This window comes from Pyxicephalus adspersus, chromosome Z (assembly GCF_032062135.1).
Source record: "Pyxicephalus adspersus chromosome Z, UCB_Pads_2.0, whole genome shotgun sequence".
Lineage (NCBI taxonomy): Eukaryota > Metazoa > Chordata > Amphibia > Anura > Pyxicephalidae > Pyxicephalus > Pyxicephalus adspersus.
The window spans coordinates 68,241,153-68,267,828 of record NC_092871.1 but is presented as its reverse complement, the minus strand read 5'-3'; the positions used below and the strand labels follow the sequence as shown (position 1 = coordinate 68,267,828).

At 41.0% G+C, this 26,676-nt stretch overlaps 1 protein-coding gene across 8 annotated transcripts in view; it reads right to left on the bottom strand.

Annotated features, from left to right (window-relative positions):
• Positions 1-26,676, bottom strand: part of IKBKG (inhibitor of nuclear factor kappa B kinase regulatory subunit gamma) — a 56,260-nt gene that overhangs the window by 28,781 nt on the left and 803 nt on the right. For 6 of the 8 annotated variants that reach the window (XM_072431595.1, XM_072431598.1, XM_072431599.1 and 3 more), the window contains exons 1-2: positions 17,285-17,438; positions 13,848-13,958 (exon numbers count right to left, since the gene is read on the bottom strand). The exons of 1 other annotated variant lie outside the window; for it this stretch is intronic. The gene's annotated coding sequence lies outside the window, so the exon portion shown is untranslated. Of the gene's footprint in view, positions 1-13,847; positions 13,959-17,284; positions 17,443-26,676 lie in introns of those variants that run through there. One more of the 8 variants, XM_072431596.1, reaches the window with a different exon arrangement.

The following is a 26,676-nucleotide window of genomic DNA, read 5'->3' as shown; positions in this document are numbered from 1 at the left end:
CCTTCTTCAGTGAAAATGCAGAAAACCTTATAACAAGGATTTACAAGTTCTCCAAAGGACAAGGATTGAGGACAATAGGTGGTAGTTTAGGCTTTAGGCTGCTAATAATGCAAAATATATTCAGCAATTAGGCTGCCAGGGGCCACCCCAAACATCTGTAATGCTGCAGAGAGTTCACCAATGTCTCTAGTTTGTGACTTTCATATTTATTGCTCATCCACAGCCAACAGTGTACTTCCTTTTAGATTTCCAGGTCATATGATATTGCACAAGCCAGGTAAAAAATGATGCAATGATGATAACACAGAATAGGCATCATTAGACACTTGACTGCGGTATAAAACAATATTCCTGGGTAAACCATCACTGGATAAGTACAAATTACACCTGGCGACAATTACATAAAGCATAAAACAATACATCTGCTGATTTATGCAGTGATAACAAGTGCTTGCATTTAGCATAATGTTTCGTTTCCTCAAGGAATATAGATGAGACAAAATATTGAATGCAGTGTTCTTTCTTCATCTGACTAATGCCAAGCTGTGTGGCGCTCACTGTGTTCCCTACATTATTCAATTAGCCAATAGTCTTTTAAATTATGTCAGCTAAATACAAAAACTTTGCAAAATAATTACAGTTCATTTTCTTTGGAAAGATGACATGGGCTAAACATAAAGTACAGTGGCCTGCCAGCATGCTGCAGAGTACCCTTGTTTTTCTGTTTCAGAGTAGTGGCTTCTGCAGAAGTGGCACATGCACACTAAAAGTACTGCTAAAGTTTTCAAATTAGCAGGGAGCATGAAGCTTGCAGGTTGCAGAGATGAAGGACAGATCTATTCTCTAGAATCTAGGCCAGGAGTGTCAAACTCAAATACACAGAGGGACGAAATTAAAAACTTAGACCAAGTTGTGGGCCAAACTTGAAATTTATTGAAAAAACAATTATTCTCAATAAGAAGAAACAAGAACACATGAGAAGAGCATGCAGTAATATGCAGTGGATTGGTCTAAATTATAAATGTATTTAGATCAATCCACTGCATATTACTGCATGCTCTTCTCATGTGTTCTTGTTTATTATTATTGAAATTATTTGTTTTACTTTGCCAGAGAATGCAATATAAAACCAAATTAATTGCTGCATTCATTTGGTTTCACATTGCATTCTCTGGCACAGTAAAACAAATAATAGCAATAGCTCTATGATAATTCCTGATAATAAAAATTCCTGATAATTCCTGATTATTGAGCTTACCTATACCTATTACCTATAGGCTGCTGTTCAATAGACATGAGTGATGCTGCTACTACAATTCCCAGCATCTAAAAAAGGCGAGACCACGCATAGGCAGAGAGGCCGCTGGTCTAGATACACGAGTGATGCCGGAAATTGTAGTAGCGGCATTGTACTGGCGTCTAAAGAACAGCAGCTTAATATGAATTGCAGCTGGCCTGCCGTTACTACAGATTGCAGTAGCGGCAAGCAAGCTGCAATTCACATTAAGAATTCTTTTGGTGGCCAAAAAAAAAAGGACATGCCAGGCCAGATTTGGCCCGCAGGCCAGAGTTTGACACCCCTGATCTAGGTTCTACTAATAAAACTTGGTGAGTGACGGCAAGTCCCAGTGCTAGAACTATAGGAAGTGGGGGCCACAAACCAAATGGTTCACAAGTATGTAAAGTCAAGCTCAAAGTCTGCTCAGTCTCAAAATGTTTGTACGCCTCCTGCCTTGTCATTCTAGAGCAGTCCATTTGGTTGGTTGTCAGGTCCTTGTCTTTGAAACTGCAATTTCAGCATGTAGAGTTCCTCCCCAAAGGTAAATGACATTTTTGGGGGCCTTTTCCCTACACAACACTAAAATGAAAACATGATTTAAGAACCTCTTGTTCGTACAAGCTGATCTAATGAAGTACAGAAATAACCATATTGTGATCACTCATTACAATATAACAGGAGAAAATAAAACAGGAAGCAACATTCCATTAAAACTAAACTATTTTTATTACCGCAGGCTTTTTATTGTCGACCGTGGCAGAGGAAGTTTTATTTCCAGTCCAGCTCGGCACCATGTTTTGAGGATGTCAGGTACTCACCCAATAGGGAAGGATGGATATGGGGTAATACAAAAATAAGGATGCAGGGTGCAAGATCATAGTGGAATGAGGTGGTAGTGCAGAGTGCAAATTCCTTGCCAAATCTGTCTCTCTAACAGAAATGTTTGCCTACTGAAAAGTATGTCCATATATGCACTCCTTTTGCATCAACTACTGCATCAATGCTTTGGCCTGTAGCACTGCTGAGTGTTATGAAAGCCCAGGATGCTTTGACAGCGGCCTTCAGCCAGTCTGCATTTTTGGGTCTGGTGTCTCACATCTTCCTCTTGACAATACCCAATAGAGTCTTTATGGGTTAAGGTCAGATGAGTTTTCTGCCCAATCAAGCACGAAAATATTTAAAATATTCACTGTTTTTTATCTGAGCTGCACTAATAATTTTCCTTTTTTGGTCCCAAAAAGCCTAACCAATATATTATTTTTCTTTTGGGTTTGTTTTTTTTAATAAGGATCTATATATTCTGTATTTGAGCGAAGCGTATGGCACTAATATGGGCAGTTGTGTGTTACTGCATGCTTAATGTACTAAAGCTACGTACACACACCCAACGGTTCTCACCCGATAATCGTCTCAGGGCCGATATCGGGCGAGAATTTGGCATGTGTACAGTACAGCGTCCTGGCGGATCCACGGACGATGGACGACTAACAATCCTAATGCAAGGGAAGGGTGCCGTCCGTTGCTCTCCCCCTCCCCTCTGCATAGAGCAGAACGGTGCTGTATGTACAACACTCGTTCATGCATCGTGCAGTGCTAATCATTGGAAAGGATTGTGAAAGATTCTTTCCAACGACTATTATTGCAGGTGTGTATGCGGCTTAAGTCTTTTGCAGTATATATTTTTGTTGCACGCATACATAAAAAGAATATGGTTTTGGGAAATAATGTTTATTATTATTATTGAAATAATAATTCTGTTCAGATGAGATCGTAACCTCACAGGTATGTTCAACATTTTATTATTACATCCAGTAATCTTAAGGGATTCTCCTAGATCAGGGGTCAGCAACCTTTACTATCAAAAGAGCCATTTTGCCTCCTCTTCCACTAAAGAAAAATAGTCTGGAGCCGCAAAACAGAGCCGCAGGTTGCAGACCCCTGTCCTAGATTGATAACCAGTGTTGGGATCACAGTAACACTGCAGCTCAGGCCTCACACATAGTACAGACCTCATGCACGCACATGTTCCTTTAGTGTTTGCATGTGGTACGTTTTTTGGATATACAGTAAATACAACACACCTGTGGGCACATTTTGTATGGACATTGTTGCAGAAGTCATGTAATCTTCCCCAATATGTTCCCAACAAGTTATGCATTGCAGTCAATGTTTTGTCTTTTTTTTTTTTATAGAAGTTTCAAATTTGTAGTATGACACTGACTTTAGTCTGTTGCAGCAGCTACTCTAGTTATCCAGTTCAGATGCTGTTGGTTACTGAAAAGTACTGTGTAGTGCACCCGGTCAAAAGGGGCTAGGGGGAACACTGCATTTATATACAATGATACATTACTGTTTTTTTAGTAATAGTAAGCAATATAGATTTTACAGACCAGAATTTCCTTTCACTAACCCCCCAGGCCTCATCTATAACATCCAGTGCAACTAGGCATTATATGTTTACATACGGCCCCAGTATTATTCTATTTTTGTCTTTGTGGCATAACCCGTTTTTCATGTATATGAGACCTTATCATTTAAGGTCTGGTGGCTTTGTATTGGAGAATAGAGATCCTGGGTTCAGGTCCTGGAACTATATGGGCAGAAGCCTAAAGGTGCGTACACACTTCCAATTTTTATCGTTCCAATCGAACGACGAACGATCGATTGGGCAAAAAATCGTTGGTAAAAAAGTAACCAACGACGCCGACGAACGAGGAAAGTCGCTGGAAACGAACGACCGGACCGACGGATCGGATTGGACGACGATCGTTGAACATCGTTCGTGTGTACAGTCGTTCGTTGATCGTCCATGGTCTGAGCATGCGTGATGAACGAACGTCCGTTCACTTTACTGTCGTGCACATAGTTCCTCTGTCGCTCAAACGATCGTATCTATTGTGTGTACAATATCTATGAACGATCGTGTCGTTAACTCTATGTGCAGGATCGGTGCTATACGATCGTTCGTATATATCGTGCATGAACGTTCGTCGTTCGTTTTCCAACGATAATAATTGGAAGTGTGTATGTAGCTTTAGGCTGGGTACACATGTGCAATAATTGTCGTTGGAATAGATCTTTCACCACTTTCAAGGACCACACGATGCATAAACAAGTGCTGTACATACAACACCGTTCTGCTCTATGGAGAGGGGAGGGGGAAAACGACTGAGCGGAACCCAGCTCCGCGCTCTCCCCCTTTGCTTCTATTAAGATCGTTCATGGTCCATCTTCTGTGGATCCGCCAGGACAGTCGTTCAAACGATAAATGACGGACGCTGTACACACGCCAGATTCTCGTCCAATATCCGCTCTGAACCGATTATCGAACGAGAACCATTGGATGTGTGTACGTAGTCTTATACATTAGTCATGTTAGTAGTAAGGTAGGGAGTATCATTTAATATATTTTCACTGCTACACTTGTGTTCTCTGTACATGGTGTTGCTATTTAATGTACAGTTCTGCATAACATGTTGGAGCTAAACAAATACTGTTTAATAATGATGCCCTTATCCTATACTTTATAATCTTTTATGTCGGATGCGATTGTATGTGCTTCTAAAATGTACATTTCATGTACAACATTACATTTTACCATAGAGAAATATCTTTAGTTACAACACTGGCTTTTTACACAACACTCTTGCTGTAATTATCGGAACACCCGAATCCCCATTCTGGGACAGTGATTCACAAGCTATTAAAAGGCAGAGAATTAAAACACCAACCAGGCAAGCAGAATTGTTTTTTTGGATCCAGTCAAAAATAGCAGCTTACATAACCTCTAGTTTTTAGGCTAGTTAGGTACCAGTCTGCTTTGCAGCTAACACTTTATTTGGGTCTTGTGACGTGATGCTGCAGTCAGCAGATATTTGTTGTCTCAGTGCAGACCTTATGACAACGTGTGCAGTGTGTACCATCGGCATCTCTTTAGATGCTATGCATACTTTTTATACAATGAGGAGGTTGCATACCTGGTCTGCCATTTGATTCAGCTCTATGGTCTATGGGAGTCTACTAAACATTTCCATGCTACGAGCCAAGGATTTTTTTTCCCCTTGTTTATGTCATAAAACTGTAAATACATTGGATTGAGTCAGATAGAACCTAGGTTCCCTACAGAGGTTGGTAGGAGTTCCTTGAGAAATTAAAAAATTGTGCCTCTCAAGCCAGTTTGGGTGACACCAGTTAACTTTTTTGGCTGTCTGTAAGAGTGACATTTTTCTCACTGGCCAGACATATACGAGGTCCACTGACCACCATGCTAATGTACTGTGGATAAAGAAATTTTAAAAGGAGTTCCTTAGGACATATAACAACACAAAAGTTATTTCAAGGGGTTCCTCCATGTTAAAAGTGGTTGACTTTTGAAAATTGAAGGCTAAAATTAAAAAGCACCTTTCAAAGTCTATAGTTATATCAGGGGGTTAGTCCTTATGTCATTTCTCTGTACACCTTCTCTTTCGTTAGTCTCATACCCTCATTTGGCTTACGGTACCATGAGTATGCTGATGACACTCAAATCTATCTGTCCACCCGACTTGTCTCCCTCAGTCCTAGATATAGTTTCATGCTGCCTGTCAGCCATCTCATCATGGATGTCTGACAGATTTCTGAAACTCAACCTGAATAAAACCCTTACAAATCTCCCCCGGACATATTTATAACTGTTAACAACACTGGTATTCGTCCCTCCCCTCAGGCAGGTTTTCTTGGCATCACCTTTGATTCTGCCCCTCATATTCAAAACATTTCCAAGTCCTGTCACTTTTACCTGCACAACATTTTGCATCTCCAAAATCCACTCCTACCTGTCCCCAGAGACCACCAAGCTCCTTGTACATGCTTTAATCATCTCTCGTCTGGACTACTGTAACATCCTCCTCTCTAGTATTTCACTAACCCGACTCTCTCCTCTACAATCTATTATAAATGCTGCAGCCAGACGTATCTGTCCTTCCCACCACTCTTCTTCTGTTGCCTCTCTTAATAGTTCCCTTCATTGGCTTCCATTTCACCCGAGAATGACATTCAAGCTCCAGTGCTTTGCCTTCAAATCCCTTCACAGTTTTTGTCCCACTTACATTTCTGAGCTGTTAGAAAAATAGCCTCCAATGACCTACTACTGACTTCCTCACGCTGCCCCGACTCCCTGGAATGGTCTTCGTTGTCCTATTTGGCTTGCTCCTACTTTCTTCTCATTTAAAAGAGCACTAAAACCTATTTTTTCCAAACTTGCCTACCCGTCTTCTTCTGTCTTTTGACCTCACCACTTCCCACCACTACATATCTCCCCTCCTATTTTGTGTTACGTCTCCCACCTGCTGGATTGTAACCTCTTCAGGGCAGGGTCCTCACCTCCTGTGTCACTGTCTGTATTCATCTGTCATTCGCAATTCCTATTTCTTGTACAGCGCTGCGTAATATGTTAGCGCTATATAAACCCTGTTTATTATTAATATTAATAATAATAATATAACTTACTGTCCCTCAAAGGGGCTCACAATTGAATGTGCCTGACAGACATATATAATTAAACTTCCATTATGTTTTTGGGTGTAGGGGAAAACTGGCGTACCCATAGGAAAACCTGTGCAAACACAGGGATAATATACAAACTCCATGCAGACAGTATGCTGACCGAGGTATGACCTGGGAGACCCAGGTGCTGCAGTGAGCCAACATGCCTTATATGCACTGTAAATATATCACATGCTGCCTTTCCATCTTTTCCATCTTTCATAGATATATTTCCTAATGTAAGTTACATAGTAGGTTAGGTTGAAAAAAGACATAAGTCCATCAAGTTCAACCACTAAGGAAATAAACATATCCCAGATATAAAACCCTATAAGACATTGGTTGGTCCAGAGGAAGGCAAAAAAAAAACCCTGGTACAATTTGCTTCAACAGGGGAAAAAAAATGTCTTCCCAATTCCATGAGGCAATCGGATGTTCCCTGCATCAACAGTCACTGTTATGTTTACTTTAAATCCTTAATACCCAGTTATATTCTGTGCTTCTAGAAAAACATCCAGCTTTTTCTTAAAGCAATCTATAGAAGTTGCTGAAACTACTTCCTGAGGGAGCCGATTCCACATTTTCACAGACCTTACAGTGAAGAATCCCTTCCTCATCCGGAGCTTAAACTTCTTTTCCTCCAGACGCAAGGAGTGCCCTCTTGTTTTTTGTAATGATCTCAAAGTGAATAATGGGGAAGAGAGTTCTCTATATGGATCGTTTATATATTTATACAGGGTGATCATATCCCCCCTTTACGTCTCTTTTTAAGGGAGAATACATTCAGTTCAGCTAATCTCTCCTCATAGCTGAGCTCCTCCATTCCTTTTATTAGTTTAGTTGCCCTTCTCTGCACTCCTGCCAATTCCACAATGTCCTTTTTGTGAACTGGGGCCCAAAACTGCACTGTATATTCCAGATGTGGTCTGACCAATGCTTTGTACAGGGGCAGGATTATGTCTCCATCTCTGCAGTCTATTTCTCTTTTAAAACAAGAAAGTACTTTACTAGCTTTAGATATTGCAGCTTGGCATTGCATGTTGTTATTAGGTCTATGAACTACCAGAATCCCCAGATCCTTTTCCATTTCTGACTCCCCCAAATGTATTCCCCCTAGACAGTATGAAGCATGCATGTTGTTAGCGCCCAAGTGCATAATTTTACATTCATCTTTAATCAATGTCATTTGCCACTTGGCTGCCCAATCAAACAGTACATCCAGGTCTGCTTTTAGATTATAGACATCCTGTATGGACATAATTCCATTAAAAAGTTTGGTGTCATCTGCAAACACAGAAATGGTACTTTTAATCCCAAACTCTATATCATTTATAAAGATGTTAAACAGTCCCAACACTGAACCCTGGGGTACACCACTATAAAACCTTGAGCCATTCAGTATGAATCATTAATTACAACTCTCTGGATGTGGTCTTTAAGCCAGTTCTCTATCCATTTACAGATTGACTTTTCTAAACCTATTGACGCTAACTTGCATATTAACCGTCTGTGAGGTACTGTGTCAAATGCTTTAGCAATGTCCAAGTTCACTATATCAACTGCTACTCCACTGTCTACCTGTCAACTTATTTCCTCATAAAAAGAGTGTAAATTTGTTTGACAACTTCTGTCTTTCTTGAAGCCATGCTGACTATCACTTATGAATTTTATTTTCTAGCAGAAAGTCCTCTATGTGGTTCTTTATCAAACTCTCCAGGACCTTTCCAACTATGGACATTAAACTAACCGGTCTGTAGTTACCTGGTAATGACTTTTGTCCCTTTTTGAAGATAGGAACCACATTGGCCTTACACCAATCCATCCGTACCATGCCAGTGGCTAAAGAGTCTCCAAAGATTAGAAATAATGGCTTTGAAATAACTGAGCTCAGCTCTTTGAGGTTAGGTGGATGTAATCCATCAGGTCTTGGTGCTTTATCAACCTTAATTTTTCCCAGCTGTTTCTCATTCATATCAATTCTGAGCCATTGTGACTCATTTAAGGCAGTGGCATTGCTATTATGAATTTGCACTTGAGCTCTGCTTTTTTCCTTTGTGTACACAGAGCTAAAAAAAAGTGTGTAGTAAATCTGCCTTGTCTTTATCCCCAGTTACCAACCCAGCAACACCCAGGGGCCTACATGCTTAGATCTGATCTTTTTGCTGTTATTATATTTTATAAGATTTTTGGGGTTTGGCTTACTTTCCTTTGCAATCTTTCATTTTGAAGTTGAATCTGTCTTTCATTTTGAAGTTTTGCACATTTTATCTACTTTTTACATATTTTGTTATATTCTTTATAGTTTTCAAATGTTTTCATTTTTATATTTTTGGAATGCCCTTTTCTTGTTCCTTATGGCTTTTTTAACATCAGCTGTGAGCCACATAAATTTAGGGGGCTAAAATTAAAACCTATTACCCATTGGAATTTATTTTTCAGTTTGCTTTTGTAGAACAGACTTGAAACATTCCCATTTCGGTTCTGTGTTCTTTGAGGACAATATTGTCTCCCAGTACAAGTCACAGAAAGCCGCCCTCAATAATGAAAAAATAAATGTTTTTATCTTACCGGTTTTTGCTTCCTGTTTACAACTTACATTAAATGAAATCATATTATGGACACTGCTACCCAGATTCATTTTTATATGCACATTTTTGGTATAAGCTCTGCATTGTTAGAAAGAACTAGGTCCAGCAGGGTATCATTTCTAGTTATGGCTTCTATAAACTATACCATCAAACTATCTTGTATTAAATTCACAAGTTTCTTCCCTTTTGCTCCTCCTGTAGTGCCATTAATCCAGTCAATGTCAGGGTAGTTGAAAATCTGCCATGATTAAAACACTTTCACTTTTTGCTGCTTTTTCTATCTGTGCTAAAAGTTGATTTTCCATTTCTTCCTTAGCACTGGGGGGCCTATTGCAGACTCTGATCATTAATTGTGTGTTTTTCAACCCCACATTCAACTCCACCCATAATGCCTCAACCTCATTGCTTGTTACATCCGCAATTTTTTCTTTCACATTCACTTTTAGATCACTTCTCACATAGAGCCACCACCACTCTTTCGGTTGACTCTGTCTTTACGAAAGAGAGTATACCCAGGAATACTGACAGCCCAGTCATGTGAAGAACAAAGCCAGGATTCAGGTATGCCAACTAAGTCAAAATGCTCCTCACTCATTAAGGCTTCCAACTCCCCTATTTTGTTTGCTAGACTTCTAGCATTGGTGAACAGGCTCTTGAAATCAATGCTGCTTTTACCATCATTGTTTGTCAAATCCTTTTGTTTTTCAGTACCGCTAGTACTGCACAATCCAATGTTTGTTTGTAACATGGGGAGCTCCTTACAATTATGCATAACACTCCCCCAAACTATCCCTAATCCACCCTCTACTGGTGTCTGACCCGACTAACCTTTCTACCACCCTATTTAACTCTACACCCCCCTATGTTCAAGTTTAAATATCCCTCCACAATTCCCCTAAATCTTTCCCCTAGCACAGCAGACCCCCTTTCATTTAGGTGCAAACCATCTCTGGCATACAAGTTGTACCCCAATGAAAAGTCAGCCCAGTGCTCTATGAACCCAAACCCTTCCCTTCTACAGCAGGACTTAAGCCATGTGTTTAGTTGCCTAAGCTGCCTCTGCCTTTCCTGTGTTGTGCATGGCACAGGCAATATTACAGAGAATATAACCTTGGAGGTCCTTTTCTTCAGCTTGAAACCTAGTTCCCTAAACTGATTTTTAAAGATCCTCCATCTTCCATCTATATTGTCATTAATTCCAACATGGACCAGGACAGCTGGGTCCTATCCAGTCCCTCGCATTAATTTGTCCACTTGGTCCACCACATGCCAAACCCTGGCACCAGGGAGTCAGCAAACCATTCGGTTGAACGGATCCTGGGGACAAACTATTCTATCCGTCCTACTGATCATAGAATCCCCTATGACTACCAATTGTCTTTTCCTTCTGGCGTTTCCACTCCCCACCGGGGGAAACATGTTGGGGTGCTCAAACACAGGGCTGGCCTTCCTTTTTTTTCCAACTCCACTTGAGAAAAAAGCCACTTGTTTCACCAGCCAAACAGTGAGCAAGCTCAAGTATGTTGGACTGCAGGATACAATAACCAACTGTGATTATCTTTACCATACTCCAGGATAAAACAGTATGTGCAGATACCAGTTAAAAGTGATTTTATTGCCTTAACAAATGTTCAGCTTCCAGAATGTATTTTTCTACTGCAGGATCTGGTTGATTGCTGTAAAACCTCTTTCCTGTCAGGAAAGCAACAGTTAGTTTACCATTGCTCACTTCCTTCTGAAAAACCTAGTTTCCTGACTGTCTCTGGTTGTTCTTTGAGGGTCACTGACTCAAACACATTGAGCAGGAGACTTCATTTCATCTGTTTACTTGGTAAGCACAGTGGCTTAGAGGTTAGCATGTTAGCAGATTTCCAGGTTCCAGGTTCCAGGTCCCCCCCCCCCAAAACTTTGGTTATACACAAAATATGTAAGGCATAAACCACAAGTTACTTTTTTGTGGTCTGTATCTCAATGGAGAAGTTTTCGTAGGTGAATCAACAGGACAAGAGGGAAAATCCCAAGTTAGACAGTTATCACTATATTTGTCCCTAATAATAACAGTCTAACTTGGGATTTCCCTTTCTCCCCTACTTGTCTCTGTGACTGTAGTCAGCACAACAAATAAAGTTGAAAATATAGCCAGCCAAAGTACCCGTACAAACACCAAGCCTTTGTCTTTGCATTGTCTACGATGACAGGAGCAACAAATAAGAGCTGCTCATACGGCGCTATTCATTCCTTGGAGTCACATGCCTACACCCCTTTAAATAAAAACAAAAAAAAAACAGTTACTTACTGATGAAGTGGGAAAAAAAAATCATATTGGACAGCTGTACAGACAATAGATTTTCACTTCAGTTTCCATTACTGTGGAGTTCAAGTTGCTTGGAAGCATTTATTGGGTTCCTGGATTAAAGGTTGGCAAAAAAGTACTGACTCTACAGCCCTGGAATTGTAGTGTTTACACCTCTTGTGGTATGCTCCTTTAAGGTTTTTTGCCTATGAATTTGTCACAATATGCCCAACAATGGGTCACTTAAATTAGGAAATAGTATAAGTATTAAAGGTACAAGCGTTTCACAAACACATGAAACTACAAAATGCAATCACAATTATAAAACAAGATACCAGATTTTTCACCGTATAAGACGCACTTTTTCTTCCCCCAAAACTGGGGGGGGGGGAAGTTGGTGCGTCTTATACGACAAATACACATTTTGCCTGCATTAAAACTGCCCCTAACTTTGTGTGGTGCTTGCTCGCAGTTTTCTCTTTATGCTGTGTGTGCTGCAGGCTGGATTTGTGGCATGTACTGCGGGCTGTGGAGACTTCTCTGACCCTTCCTGCACGGCTAGGCTGTGTGTGTTCAGGCTTCCCTCTCCCTCCTATAGCGCGCCTTGTCCCCCCTCCCGACAGTCTAACCACGTGCTGCCCGAGCACCATGTCAACGCTCTGCTGAGCTTACCAGTGCGGGCTGTGCCTCCTCATGTCTCCCCGGGCAGTCTCACTCCTTGCTGGGCAGTGTGGGCACAATTTCGCCAGTTCTGTGCATATCTCCCGGGCACTGTATCAATCTATGCTGCCCTGAAATGTCCGCACGTCTGCCCCTCCTGCTCCATACGTTCCGCCTCCTCCGGTCAATGTTTACTGTGTGCTGTCCGTGTTCTGTTCCGCCCCGCTCCTACTTGATTGGATGCCCGTGATTGATGGGCAGAAGAATTCATCCGCCAAAGCCCCGCCCCCCAAATCCCGGGGAGAAGACACCGCCCTCCCTACCTCATCATGCTGCTACTGCTCCGCACCCACTTCGCCTACTACTCTATTGGATGCCCATGACTGATGAGCAGAAGAATGGCTCCACAAGCTCCGCCCCCGAATCACGGGGAGAAGACACACCGCCCTCCCTACGTCATACTGTTGCTTCTGGATAGATCACAGGCAGCGTGTATGGTGTGTGTGAGAAAGTGTTCAGGCGGACCAACTACAGGGTAAATGAAATGTAAAATGTGCATACACAAAGTAAAAAAATATGCATTCGGACCATAAGACGCACCCTGATTTTCCCCCCACTTTAGGCTTATGGTCCGAAAAATACGGTATGTTTTTCTTTCTCCTTTGGAGCCCAACCTTCATGATTACTTCAAAATTTCTTTACCTAGACAAAAAGTAGTGTTCCTCTCACAATTAATATGACCAAATGATCAATTACCAAAAGTGAGTCAGATTTTTATCCTACCATATATTGCTTTAAAAATTAAAATTATACAGTAATAACAAAACCAATAATAAATATACTTTTCATGACAGAGTAAACTTTTATCATACATATCCCCATACAATAAGACACAAATGGTCTATCAACCTAGTAGAAAATCCCTACATGATACACATATATACTGTATAAATGTATTATTTACATACTTTTAGATCAATTTACTAATTTACCAATTTACATACTTCTAATCATTTAGAATATAAAATGTACACTTTCCATGTAAGTATACTTACCGGTTTTCTAAAATTGATGTGACTATATTTCATAATGAAGATGTTAAATTTAATTTTTCTCTCTGTCAATGTTCTATTAATAATTAAAAGTCTCTTAGAATCCACTGAGAAAGCCAATCCATGAAACGCATCAGGTTTGAGACGACAGTAAATTTTATGTGATCACCAAAAATGAGAATGTAATGTTCATGGCTTTATTTGTACACCTAGCCTTAATCGCATGTACTTTCTACAAAACAACATTAACTCGCTGCATGTTATCTCTCTGCACTTGTGTAATATACCAACTTAAAGTAATATGCACACCACAAAAAGCCCCTCTTTTCTATATCTTTCTTTGTTTATGATATTTGTTATAATAGGGCTGGCTCAAAACTAGCTGAAAATATATAAGGGAAGTGCCTAATCTCCTTCTCTCTCTAATTTTTAGAGCAAAATACTTGGCTTACCTGACAAACAGAGAATTGCGTGTATAGTTGTCAATTTTATGACCAATCAGTCTTATCTCAGGAGACCTGCTGTGTTTCAGTCTAGTGTTCTGTCTAGTGCAGGGAATCCTCCTAAGAAACAGGACAAGCAGCTGGTAAAGTCTGGCACACAGGTAGTATAGCTATGCTTACTCAAGACCCGGTAAGTCCACAAATAAACACTTGTAAATGCTAGGGTGAATGTAAAACTAAAACTTGTTTAATAGAATGTGAAAGGGATAGACCCTCTGCAAGTTTGATTGGATTCTGAGTCCTTTTGGGTTCTTAGTTGGTTCTAATGACCATTACTTTAGGAGTAGAAAAAACAAGCAATTGTATAATTTTTGTGTCATCGCAGCAAGTAAGGCTCAAATCAACCAACGTTAACCAATTGATATTATTATGAACTTCTACTGATCTAGAACCAACATAATAAATAGCACTTTACAAAGTCCATAGTTCTGTCATTACCTGTCTGCCAAAGTGGCCCACAATCCACAAGTGCACCACCCGGCACTTTTCAGTAACCACCCAGCTACTTTTGTTTAGTTAAAGCCAGGTTGGGGCACAATACAGGGGCTGCCACCCACCTACAGTTTCCTCCAACCCAGCTTAAGACATTTTGGTTAAACAATGCAATCTATTTGTCATATCATTAACAAACTATGGCACATATGAACACATATAAAAATGTCTTTAAAGTCACAAATGATGAGGAAATAATACCAGGTATATTTAGGGACTGCTTCAGCCAACCATCTCCACCAATATATAATAAATAGCCTCACTCACCCAAAATAGGTGGCTGTGAAACAAATCAATTGGTCTAAAGCTACGTACACACTTCCAATTATTATCGTTGGAAAACGAACGACGAACGTTCATGCACGATATATACGAACGATCGTATAGCACCGATCCTGCACATAGAGTTAACGACACGATCGTTCGTAGATATTGTACACACAATAGATACGATCGTTTGGCGATAGAGGAACTATGTGCACGACAGGAAAGTGAACGGACGTTCGTTCATCACGCATGCTCTGAACATGGACGATCAACGAACGACCGTACACACGAACGATGTTCAACGATCGTCGTCCAATCCGATCCGTCGGTCCGGTCGTTCGTTTCCAGCGACTTTCCTCGTTCGTCTGCGTCGTTGGTTACTTTTTTACGAACGATTTTTTGCCCAATCGATCGTTCGTCGTTCGATTGGAACGATAAAAATTGGAAGTGTGTACGCACCTTTACACTCCTGTAGTTCTTGCCAGAAAAGAAAACCTTTTCCTCCAGGATTCACGTGTGGTGGAAACTTCCACACTTCTGCCTGGCGTTTCCTGCATATTTCCAAGCAGCGTGGTATGCAGGTTATTCTAACCATCAGTGAACTATGCTACACCAGCTACACCAGCAGATAATTCCCAAACAAAATCCTTGATAAAATCAATGGGAAAACATATAAGCAAAATAAAAGAAAGATAAAACAGAAAATGCCTTCATAAACTCCACCAAATCTTTATTATTTATTGGTATTATTATTGGTAAATATGTATCAGATGTTATTTTACTGTGATTTTTTACTTTAAGAAACATTTTATGTGTATTCTTATGTGGCATATATTTTAATTATGTTTATATAGGTCTATTTCTACTGACTTTTAAGCAGCTGCATATATATTGTGATTAGTGCAAGATAGCCTTTTGTATGAAAAAATATCGTTAAAGTCTGGGGCTAATATTGGGGGAGCAGAAAGTCAAATAACTATGTTTTTTGTGGGTGGGGGGGAAACCCACAAAATCCCTGTTAGAACATACAAAAAAAAACATGTGGGTACTTTCTATTCCCTATTCTGTTTGTAAAGAAAAAAAAAGTTGTTGTAAAGTCTGACTGAACTTTTAGCGTTCCCCTGTTGAGACAAAATGCCCAATCAAAAAGAGGCCATCACCCTTACTGATTGCAGAGCTAAAGGTCTGTCTGACCTCTAAAGAGATTCCACTGCTTCCGCACAGAGCACGGGTCCTTTTGTGTAGCAGCCTGCCAAGGGTCAGACTTGTCTACAAAGACTGTGTGTGCTTTCTGAAGACAATGAACTGTAGGACTTTGGACAGATTTTTGTTTTGAAGCACCTGAAATGTATTTAAAATGTTATCTGCTAATTTGATGTCCCCACACCCCCATCAACATGTTAATAACATTTTAATCTCCTGGGTGGTTCATTTCTGTCAGGATTTATATGTCTAAACGCGGTACAAAAATGTATTTTACAGTATATTATAATAGTATGAGTATAATAAAGTTTGAAACACAAAGTCATGTCAAAAAATTAAAATAAATAAATATTATACTTATACTGGTATACTGTAAAATGTAAAATGTACTGCTCTTACACACATAAATCCATTGTATTGCATTCAATACAGTTATTTTGTATTGAATGCAAAACAAATAGATTTGAAATTCCCGCCACTCTCCCGACGCAACGGCTGCACGTACCGACGTCACCGGGAGCTCCCAGTGACTCATCGGATGCAGAGGAAGCGAGAGGACGGGGATTGTGAAGGACACCGGCGGATCAGGTAAGGTTGTATTTACTATTGTATTTCACTGTTTTAGCTACCTCGAATGTGACTCGGCATTACCGCTTTCAGCATCTTTTTTTATCGCTTAGGAGGTTAAAATAAAACCTTTTTTTCATTCATATTTTTTAGGATCAGTGATATCATCATTGGGACACTACTTCTCAGATCACAGCAGGTTGGAATGGGTTGGCAGTGTGCGACCTTCCTGAAAACATCATGCTTCTAGCTCAGTAGCTAGCTCACTTATATACAAGGAGTGAGTTAGCTTCCCCTGATTCATGCTTCTATCATACATAGGCGTCAGACGGGAGGAGAGAGCATCCATAGGTAATATCACATTATAGGTAATGCACACATGGCATGCTTATCCTATATTATTTAATAAACTTTGAATTAATGAATTAAAAAAATAGACCCATCAGGCTCAGAGAAAAGGCCTAGATAATACTGGATGACCACCGGCCAGGAAGATCTGATTTGTTGCAGCTTCTGAAGCTTGCGTTGACAATCTCAGTACAGGAGGGAAGCTGAGACAACTGTGCAGGACTGAAGGGAAAGTCAGATTTAAACTGAAACCAAGCACCTGTCAGTCCATGCCTACATCTACCTCAGATCTGATAAGCTGAGGAGGGTGACTTGTTTACATCTTTAATGTTGGTAGCGCTGCCCTTAGTGTGGTGTGACGACAGACTGACATGCCAATATGTGATATAGACAAACATAGTGCTAGGAACTATGTCCTTCCCCGTCCCCTGCACAATGGCACCACTAAGAACAAAACTAAGACTACCTGTCTCAGGCAGAAGTTCATGCAGCTTTTGGCATTTACTCACCTACTGGGAGAAGATTGAGGCGTCAATCGGTGATGCAGGGAAACGTCTTACCACCTAAATAACTTCCCCGCAGATGTTTTCTCTCTTTCTTCCGGGTTTCTTGCCAGCTTCATGACGTAGTCATATAGGGACTTTTTCTGGGCGGAAAGTAAACTAGAAAACACAGGAAGGAATGCACCCCTATAGCCCCGCCCCTATCCTTGGCCCCTGTCCTATTAGATAATCCTACTTTAGGAATGCGTACTACCAGCTGATTGGGCGTGTACAATTACGTCACAAAATTAGCAGTTTCTGCTCTGTCCGCGCGCGCATCTCCTATCTTTTTCAATGAGATTCTGCTTTAGCGTGAGCTCTCCGAGAGTGGGCGTGTTCTATAGACCTCGGAGATCAGCTTGCTGCTTCCCGCCCACCTTGCACTGTGAAAAAATCCCACCATTTGTACAGTAGCTGCATGAGATCTGTGTCTATGCTGCTGTCATTACCCGCAATGTATAAATCTTCATATCTCCTACACAGATTGTTGTACAAACTTGAAATTTTCAGGGTACACAGGGGACTCCAAGAACTGCTAATAAATATCCCCCTAATTTTCACTCTAAACATAGCACCTTGCCGGATACGGGGTCTCAAACATAAAAACCTAATAACAATCAGGGATCTTTTCCCAATAACCTCCTGGGCAGTTACCCCGAGCCTACTTGGGGGTAAAAAAAACATCCCAATACAAAATAAACACAAATACAAAATACAAATACATATACAAAGTAAATACACAATCACAGTTTTAAAATACCAGTTAATCCATGGATGGCTAGAGTGTAACACAGTGTCTGCTGTCTGCTATTACCTTTACTGATCTTTGTCATCTCTGCCGGCCACCTGGCTTGATCTCTCCCTGGACATAAACAACCTGCTATTACCTTTGCCTTATTTTGACCATTCACTGTCTGCCACCTGCCCTGACCTTTGCCTGGACCCGGACATCACCGCCTGCCTGACCCCTGCCATGGCTTCAAGCTCCAGAAGGCGTCTATCCACCCAAGATGTGTTGGAACAGTTCTCAGACAGTGAGAGCGATCTGGAGTCACTTGTGGGGTCCACAGATAGTGATAGAGCGCCCAGAGACTTCTAATCGGATTCTGAGACCCAAACTGGGAGTGACAGCGACTCTATAGAGGTTAGTGATGTGCACACCTGGTGCGCAATTGACGCTTGTCAGGCCCAGCCTGTGCCCCCTAGGTTTCCATTTACTAGGGTGCCGGGCCTGAAGGTGCACTGTGAGCACAACCCCTTGGCCTTCCTGGAGCTATTGCTGAATGGCGAAGTCATTCAGAAAATAGTTGAAGAAACAAACAGATATGTAGCGCAACAGCTGCCTGCTCCAGGTGCGAGATTGTCCAGAACCAGAAAGTGGGAACCTGTCACACAAAAAGATATTTGGCTTTTCTGAGCCTTGTTATTCTCCAGGGAGTGGTGGGGAAACCCCTGCAGAAGTGGTACTGGTCCACCAACAAACTGCTTGCCACTCCTTTTTTTGGCACAGTTATGCCTGAATATCGATTTGGCCTGATCATAAAATTTTTACATTTTACCAACAATGATGATTTTGATTAGACCACCCATCCTGCCCCCTCAAAAAAAAAATTGGCAGGTTTATAAAATGATTATAAACAACTTCAAAACCTGCTATGTGCCAGAAAGGGACATTACTGTGGATGAAAGTCTGATGGCATATAAAGGGAGACTAAGCTGGGTGCAGTACATAGCATCCAAGAGGGCACGCTTTGGGATCAAGTCTTTCATGCTGTGCGAATCCAAATCTGGATATATCTGGAACTCTGTCATATATACAGGCAAAGGCACAAAATTTGATCCCAGATTTACTTCCTATGGAATGGCAACGTCTTCTGTGCTAACTCTTATTGAGCCTTTGCTGAACCAAGGGTATTGTCTTACTACAGACAATTTTTATACATCCCCTGAGCTTTACGAGTTCCTGATACAAAACAAAATGGATGCCTACGGAACCGTTAGGGTTAAACGGCACAAAATGCCAGCCACTTTCACCGCACAAAAGCTCAAGCCTGGGGATAAAGTTGCCTGGCAGGAAGGAAATATGATGGCTCTCCGATGGCATGATAAAAAGGATGTCTGCATGATGAGCCACTGTTCAAACCAGAACAAGAAGTGGTAAAGCCCCTGGGGAACCCCCAGGTAGTCATCGACTACAACTGCACAAGGGTGGGTGTCGACAGAGCTGACCAGACCAGGACTTTCTATCCAGCTGTCAGAAAGCAACAGAGAAAGTACTAAAAAAATATTTTGCCATCTAGTGGAACGGTGTCTGTGGATTGTATACTATTCAAAAAACAAAATGACAGGCCTGTACCCCACCCTGAATTCATATGGAAAATCTGTGAAGCTATATGTGTGAAACACCTAACACCAGAAGAGGATGCAAATTAACATCAACTTGGACAACGTGCGTCATACACGGTGAACCCTCTACGCCTAAGTGCTTGTCATTTTCCGGAGTAGATTCCACCAACCCCAAGAAGGCAAAAGCACACAAGAATGTGCGTGGTGTGCTGCTCCAAGAGAGGGGAGGATGGGAAAAAAATCCGGAGGGAAACCTGGCTTTACTGCCCCGAATGTGACGTTGTGCTGCCCCGTTTTAAAATTTACCACACCAGGGAGGTGTTTTAAAAAAATATAGTACTATACAGTATACAGAGTTATTGCATTTTCAGTATTTTTTATTTATTTATGCATATTTGTTTCAGCTGATTTTTGTGTTTTTTATTCAGTTTTTATTAATGAATTTAACTGTTTTTTTTTTGCATGATTGTGTGTTTCAAACTTTATTAATTTCAGGATATCTACTAGACCCTTGTTTAAACATATTTTGGTAAGTTACAGGTCTACAATATAAAAAAATAAATAAACCATGAAAAATAGTGTACCGCTTTTGAAATCCAGACATCAGTAAAATGCCCAGGAGGTTATAGTGGACCTAAAGTAAAAATAAAAAATACACTTTTGTCAATAAAAAAGAAAGCGTCGATATTAGTTACTGCGCATGTGTGAGATCGCCATCTTTCTTCTATCTATGACAAAAAAGTCCCTCCTACACATGCCCATTCTCAGACCCCAAGCCCCCTGGGACTCGTGACGTGCGTATCCCAGGAGGCTCTGTGCTCACATGCAGTCTTTACTACTGCTGCAGTAATGACAGAATTGAAGGGGCTTTGCCTTTTTGTTTTTTTTAAAAAAAAGCATTTAATGAACGAAAAAAAGAAACAAAAAGGGTTATCTACCCTTTTACAGAAAGTAAAAATTGTGGTGATTGGCTATTTCAGGACCAGGGTCCCCAAATTGAGTTTGCATATTAGGGAACCCTGGGGGGCACTTCCATGGCATTCAGCGTTAGGGTATTGCCAATGATCTGTGTGCTGTGATGCTTTAAATATAAATTTGCCTGCTCACAAAACTTAAGACTGCATTCAGACTGGAGGCGATGGAACCATGCCATGGAACCCATGCTCGGTGGAGAGGCTCAGTTCAGCTCACTGTCACCTGGAGTCAAATCTGCAGATCCTGCAGTGCGAGGGACTGAGCAGCTGGCGGGGTGCTTGTTACACATAGCTGCACACTTACCTGCAGAGCGAGGCTGCCAACTGAGTGAACCAGTCTAATACACATTTTTTTCTACAATCCTCCCTCCCAACCCCTGATTAAAATGTTATGCCCATCATACCGTGCTACCCTATCTCCCATAGCTATCCCCTTACTCTCTATTAACCCCAATTCCTCTGTAACATCTCGCTATAGATGGAGCTTTTATTTACACATGTGTGAGAACAATCAAAGTGATGATTGTTCTAAATTTTTTTTTGGTGGTACATTTTTACCAGTAAAATGAATAACATAATCATATAGTAACAACCCAGAATCTGATATTGTCTACCTAAAACTTAGAACACAAGGGGATCTGCCAAACGGACTTTGCCGAGGAGGTCTCAGGGGTTCATACAAAATATTGTTGGCCCTGTAGCCAGATATTAAACATCACCCAGTGATAAAAGCCTCAATTTTCTGCCCCCTTTTACCACTTTCTATATCTCACGATCATTATTGGGCTAGGAAAAATTTTCAGGACCCCCCACCCCCCACCCAGCAGCATAAAAGGTACAAAACTAAACTCATCATACAGTGCTGGCTGGTCATATATTGCTCCCCGCTCACCATTTCTGAATTGACACAGCAAAAACTACACCATACAAAGCCTCCTGTCAGTTATAGGGGGCTGTTAACATTCTTTGTACCCCAATAACACTGCAATGGACACTTCCCGGGAAATGTAATTCATGTAACAGATAGCCAAGGGAGACATGTTCCTACTACTACATCTTCAGGTCCCTACATCTCCCGGTTCATGGGAAAATGGAGTTCACACAAGGTAAGTGGCATAGCGAGGCAATTTTAGAGAGAGTTACCCAGAAATTGTGATTTAAAGGATATAAGAAACATTTATATGAGACAGGGCACCATGGAATATTAGTGGGGGGATGGGGGTAATCACACTCATTATGTGACTCATCCCAAGGTATATCAAGCTTGTGACCAGACCATTTTTCAATCAGATGCACAGAACTAATGATAGTGAAAAATGTTTCCTAAGGCTTGACAAAACCCCACATAGGCATTATTTATGTGAATTGTTTCCTAGAAAAAATGTTAAACTATTTCTATACTGGGCTAAATGTACACATTTTATTGTTTAATTTGTAAGGTAGAAATTTTGGTATTCCTTTACCCTTATAAACTCATGCACCACCTAAAAATTTAGAACAATAGTTACATTTGATTGTTCTCACACGTCAATAAAAGCTCTATCGATAGCCAGATGTTACATAGAAATTGGGGTTCATGGAGAGTAAGCACGGTGGCTCAGTGGTAGCACTCTGGCCTTTGCAGCGCTGGGTCAAAGGTTGACTCTTGGCCAGGACACTCTCTGCATGGAGTTTGCAGGTTCTCCCAGTGTTTGCTTGGGTTTCCTCCCACATCCCAAAAACATGCAGTTAGGTTATTTGGCTTCCCCCCCTCAATTGAGCATAGACTGTATAAAACGACATATGACTATGGTAGAAACATTAGATTGTGAGCTCCTTTGAGGGACAGCTAGTGACATGACTATAAACTTTGTACAGCGCTGCATAATAAGATGCCACTATATAAATACTGTATATTATTAACTAGGGGATAGTTATGTGTGACAGGGGTGGGTGTAACAATGTGGAAGTACAAGTGTCAGGAAGGGTCAAAGAACGACACAAAACACTCAGGCACTGCTTAATTAAAAGTTAGTACTTATCTTTTTTGGATGTGTACAATGGTCCAAAACAGCAACAGGTCCATTAAGATCACATGACTTGGTTTACCCTAGGAAGTGCCCATTTCCATATCATCTAACTGATGATAGGAAAAGTCAGGCAGGGGGAAGTTGGTTTTCTTTCCGCGTACCCAGAAAATGTCAGCATCAGCTCTCAATTCTATGATATCAGGAGTTAACAATTATACACTGATCTCAACCAATCAACTCCTACACCGATGATTTCTAGCCTATTTTGACCAAACCTCCTTGTTACATTATAATATGAAAAAACCTGCAATTGTTAAAATGAGAATATGTTTTGTATATTACCAGCTGCTTTCTTTCTCATGACCCATCAGGGCATAACAGCCATAACTTTTTTCTGATCAGGTCACTCCCACCACAACCTAGTGTGGGAAGGAGGGCACAAGATGTTCACAAGAGAACAGACCAGACAGTTTACACAACTCAACCTGTACATTCCACAACACATGTATTCCATGTTTTTGTATTTGATTTGCTAAAAAGATTAACTCTTAGGTGGCCCTCCAGTGGAATCATCAGAAAGCCTCCCCATTCCTGCTGGGGGGGTGGATTGTTTCTTACTGGCTATCACTTTTTCAGTTGGCAGCCTTCCTCTGTTCCAGAAAAGGTAAGTGTCCAGCTATGTGTAACAAGCACCCCACCAGCACCTCAGTCCCAGCATCTGCAGCTCTGACTCCAAGCCAGGGTTTCATGGCATGAGGATGGGGTAACCGCAATGCAACCTCACCGCCAACCTAAAGGCAGCCCTAACATTTAGTGAGTGGGCAATTTTTTATTTGAGGCATCACAGCGCACAGACAATTGGCAGTACCCTAATGCTGAATGCCATGGAAGTTGCCCCCAAAGGGGTCCCTAATATGAAAACTTAATTCGAAGACCCTGGTCTTGAAATAGCCAATCACAATTTTTACTTTATATAAAAGCGTGGATAACCTTTTGTTTTTTATTTATTAAATGCCTGTCATTACTGCTGCTGCGTTAAAGACTGGATGGGAGTGCAGAGCCTCCTGGGATACTCATGTTATGAATCCCAGGAGGCTTGGGCTCCCAGACTGGGCATGCCCAGGAAGGACTTTTCTGTCATTGAAAAAGAAAGAATAATGGCGATCTCACACATGCGCAGTGAGATCGGCACTTTCCTTTTTTTTTGACAAGCGTAGGCAGCATACGTCACAGATCTGTGCAAGTAGAGGTGTCATTTTTTTATGTTCACCTTAGGTTCACTTTAATGAGAAAAGATCTCTGATTGTTCTAAGGATTTTATGTTTGAGACCCTGTATCTGGCAGCTTGTTATGTTTAAGTTATGTGTACCCTGACAATTTCACACATCAGTGTAGAAGGTACGAAGGTTTATACAGTGTGGTAATAACAGCAGCATGGACACAGACACAGCTCTCATGCTGCTGCTGTACGAGTGGGGATTGTTTCACAGTATAAGGTTAGCCAGTGTTCTAGAGATAAAATCTACCTGTGAAATGAATCTACCAGGAGGGGTGTACAAATGGGGGTGTACAATGGCGTCATAGTCAGGAAAGTTTTACAGCTGTGTTTGTGTATGAATGCTTCATGTCATGTTCTGCAGCCTTACATCTCCCAGTACAAAGCTCTATTAAAATTGAACATCAAGGTTGCTGTTTTAAAAGTGTCTAGAAGCCTGAAATTAAACATACAAATTAGGTACCCCTGGGGCCACTTACATAGTGAGTAGGTGCAAACCCCAAATATATACCTACCTGTCACAAAACTAGAAATGTCATACTATACTACTCTGTCCCTTTCCTTACTTTGGACCCCAATTTCTCTGGAAAGGGGAGATATACAAAACCAAATGTAGGTGCAAGTGGTGGACACCTATGACTAACACCCCCAAAAATTGAATTATAGGCCATCATCAGAACATAAAGAACTCCGCCCATAAAAAAATCTCCCTGTTAAACATTGCTGAAGGCTTGTAGCACCTGAACCCCAATATCTCATTCATGGCTAACAACCCCTAAAATTTCTAGTTAGGCCATTGTCAGAACATAAAGAACTCCGCCAAAAAAATTTACCCTGTTACACATTGCTGGAGGCTTCTAGCACCTGTACCCCAATTTCTAAAAAATGAGCGAGTACAGGTGAACAAAATTAGAGGTGCAAGTGGGGGACACCTGTGGCTAACAACCCCTAAAATTTCATCACTAAGGCATCACCTGAACATAAAGAACTCTGCCCATCCATAAAATTCTACCATGTTACACATAGCTGGATGCTTGTAGCACCTGAACCCCAATTTCTCAGGAACAAGAAGGTAACAGGTGAGCAAAATTATATGTACGAGTTAGGGACACCTGTGGCTAACACGCCCTAAAATGTTATCGTTAGGCCATCATCATTACACATTGCTGGAGGTTTCTAGCACTAGATGAACCCAATTAGAGGTGCAAGTAGAGGACACCTGAGACTAACACCCTCTAAAATTTCATCACTAAGGTATCGTCAGAGCATAAAGAACTCTGCTCATCAAAAAAAAAACTACCCTGTTACACATTGCTGGAGGCTTGTAACGCCTGAACCCCAATTTCTCAGGAACAGGGGGTACAGGTAAAGAAAATAAGAGGTGCAAGTGGGAGACACCTGTGGCTAATATCCTCTAAAATTTAATTGTTAGGCCATTGTAAGAACATAAAAATCTTTGACCATCTAAAAAAATCTACTCTGTTACACATTGTTGAAGGCTTCTAATGCTTGAACCCCAATTTCTCAGAAACGGGGGGTAACAGGTGAACAAAATTATAGGTGTTAGTGGTAGACACCCGTGGCTAACACCCCCTAAAATTTAATCATTAAGCCATTGTCACAACATAAAAAACTCTGCCCATCAAAAAATATACCGTTACACATTGCTGGAGGCTTCTAGCACCTGAATCCCCATTGTCAGAATATAAAAATATCCGCCCATCAAAAAAATCTACCCTGTTACACATTGCTGGAAACTTCTAACATCTGAACCCCAACTTCTCTGGAATGGGGGGGGATGGATGACCAAAATTAGAGCTGCAAATGGGGAACATCTATGGGTAATACCCCCTAAAATTTAATTGCTAAGGCATTGACAGAACATAAAAAACTCTGCCAATCCAAAAAATCCACCCTGTTTTACATTGCTGGAGGCTTGTAACACCTGAACCCCAATTTCAGCAATGTCTATCAGGGTAGATTTTTTTGATGGGTTCTTTATGTTCTGACCATGCCATGATGAAATTTTAGAGGGTATTAGCCACAGGTGTCCCCCACTTGCACGTCAAATTTTTTTCACCTCTACCCCTTTCTTCCTAAGAAAATGGGCTTCAGGTGCTAGAAGCCTCCAGCAATGTGTAACATAATAGATTTTTTTTGATGGGCAGAGTTATTTTTGTTCTGACAATGTCTTAGCGATGAAACTTAAAGTGGTGTTAGTCACAGGTGTCTCCCACTTGCACCTTTAATTTTGTTCAACTGTTACCCGCCCCCCCGTTTCTGAGAAATTGGGGTTCAGGTGCCTCCAGCAGTGTATAACAAGGTAAAATCTTTTAATGGGCAGAGATTTTTATTTTCTGATTAAATTTTATGTTGTGAATAAATTTTAGGGGGTGTTAGCCACATGTGTCCCCCACATGCAGCTCCCGTTTTGTTCATCTATACCCTCTCATTCCTGAGTAATTGGGGTTCAAAGTAAGGAAAGGGACAAGGTAGTGTAGCATAGACTACCTTGTTAATTTGGTCCATGCGGAGATTGATAGCAGTATGGAATATTCGAAAGCGATTTGCTAGAATACCGAACGCATTCTCAACCACCCTTTTCTAGCACGAGATAACCGGTAATTAAAACATTTTTCTGTTTGTGTTTCATTTTTTTGAGGACAGGGTTTAACAGGTTTTCCTGCAATGCAAATGCTTCACCTGCAACAAACACAAAGTTCATTCCCTCTACCCTGTTTCCCCGATTATAAG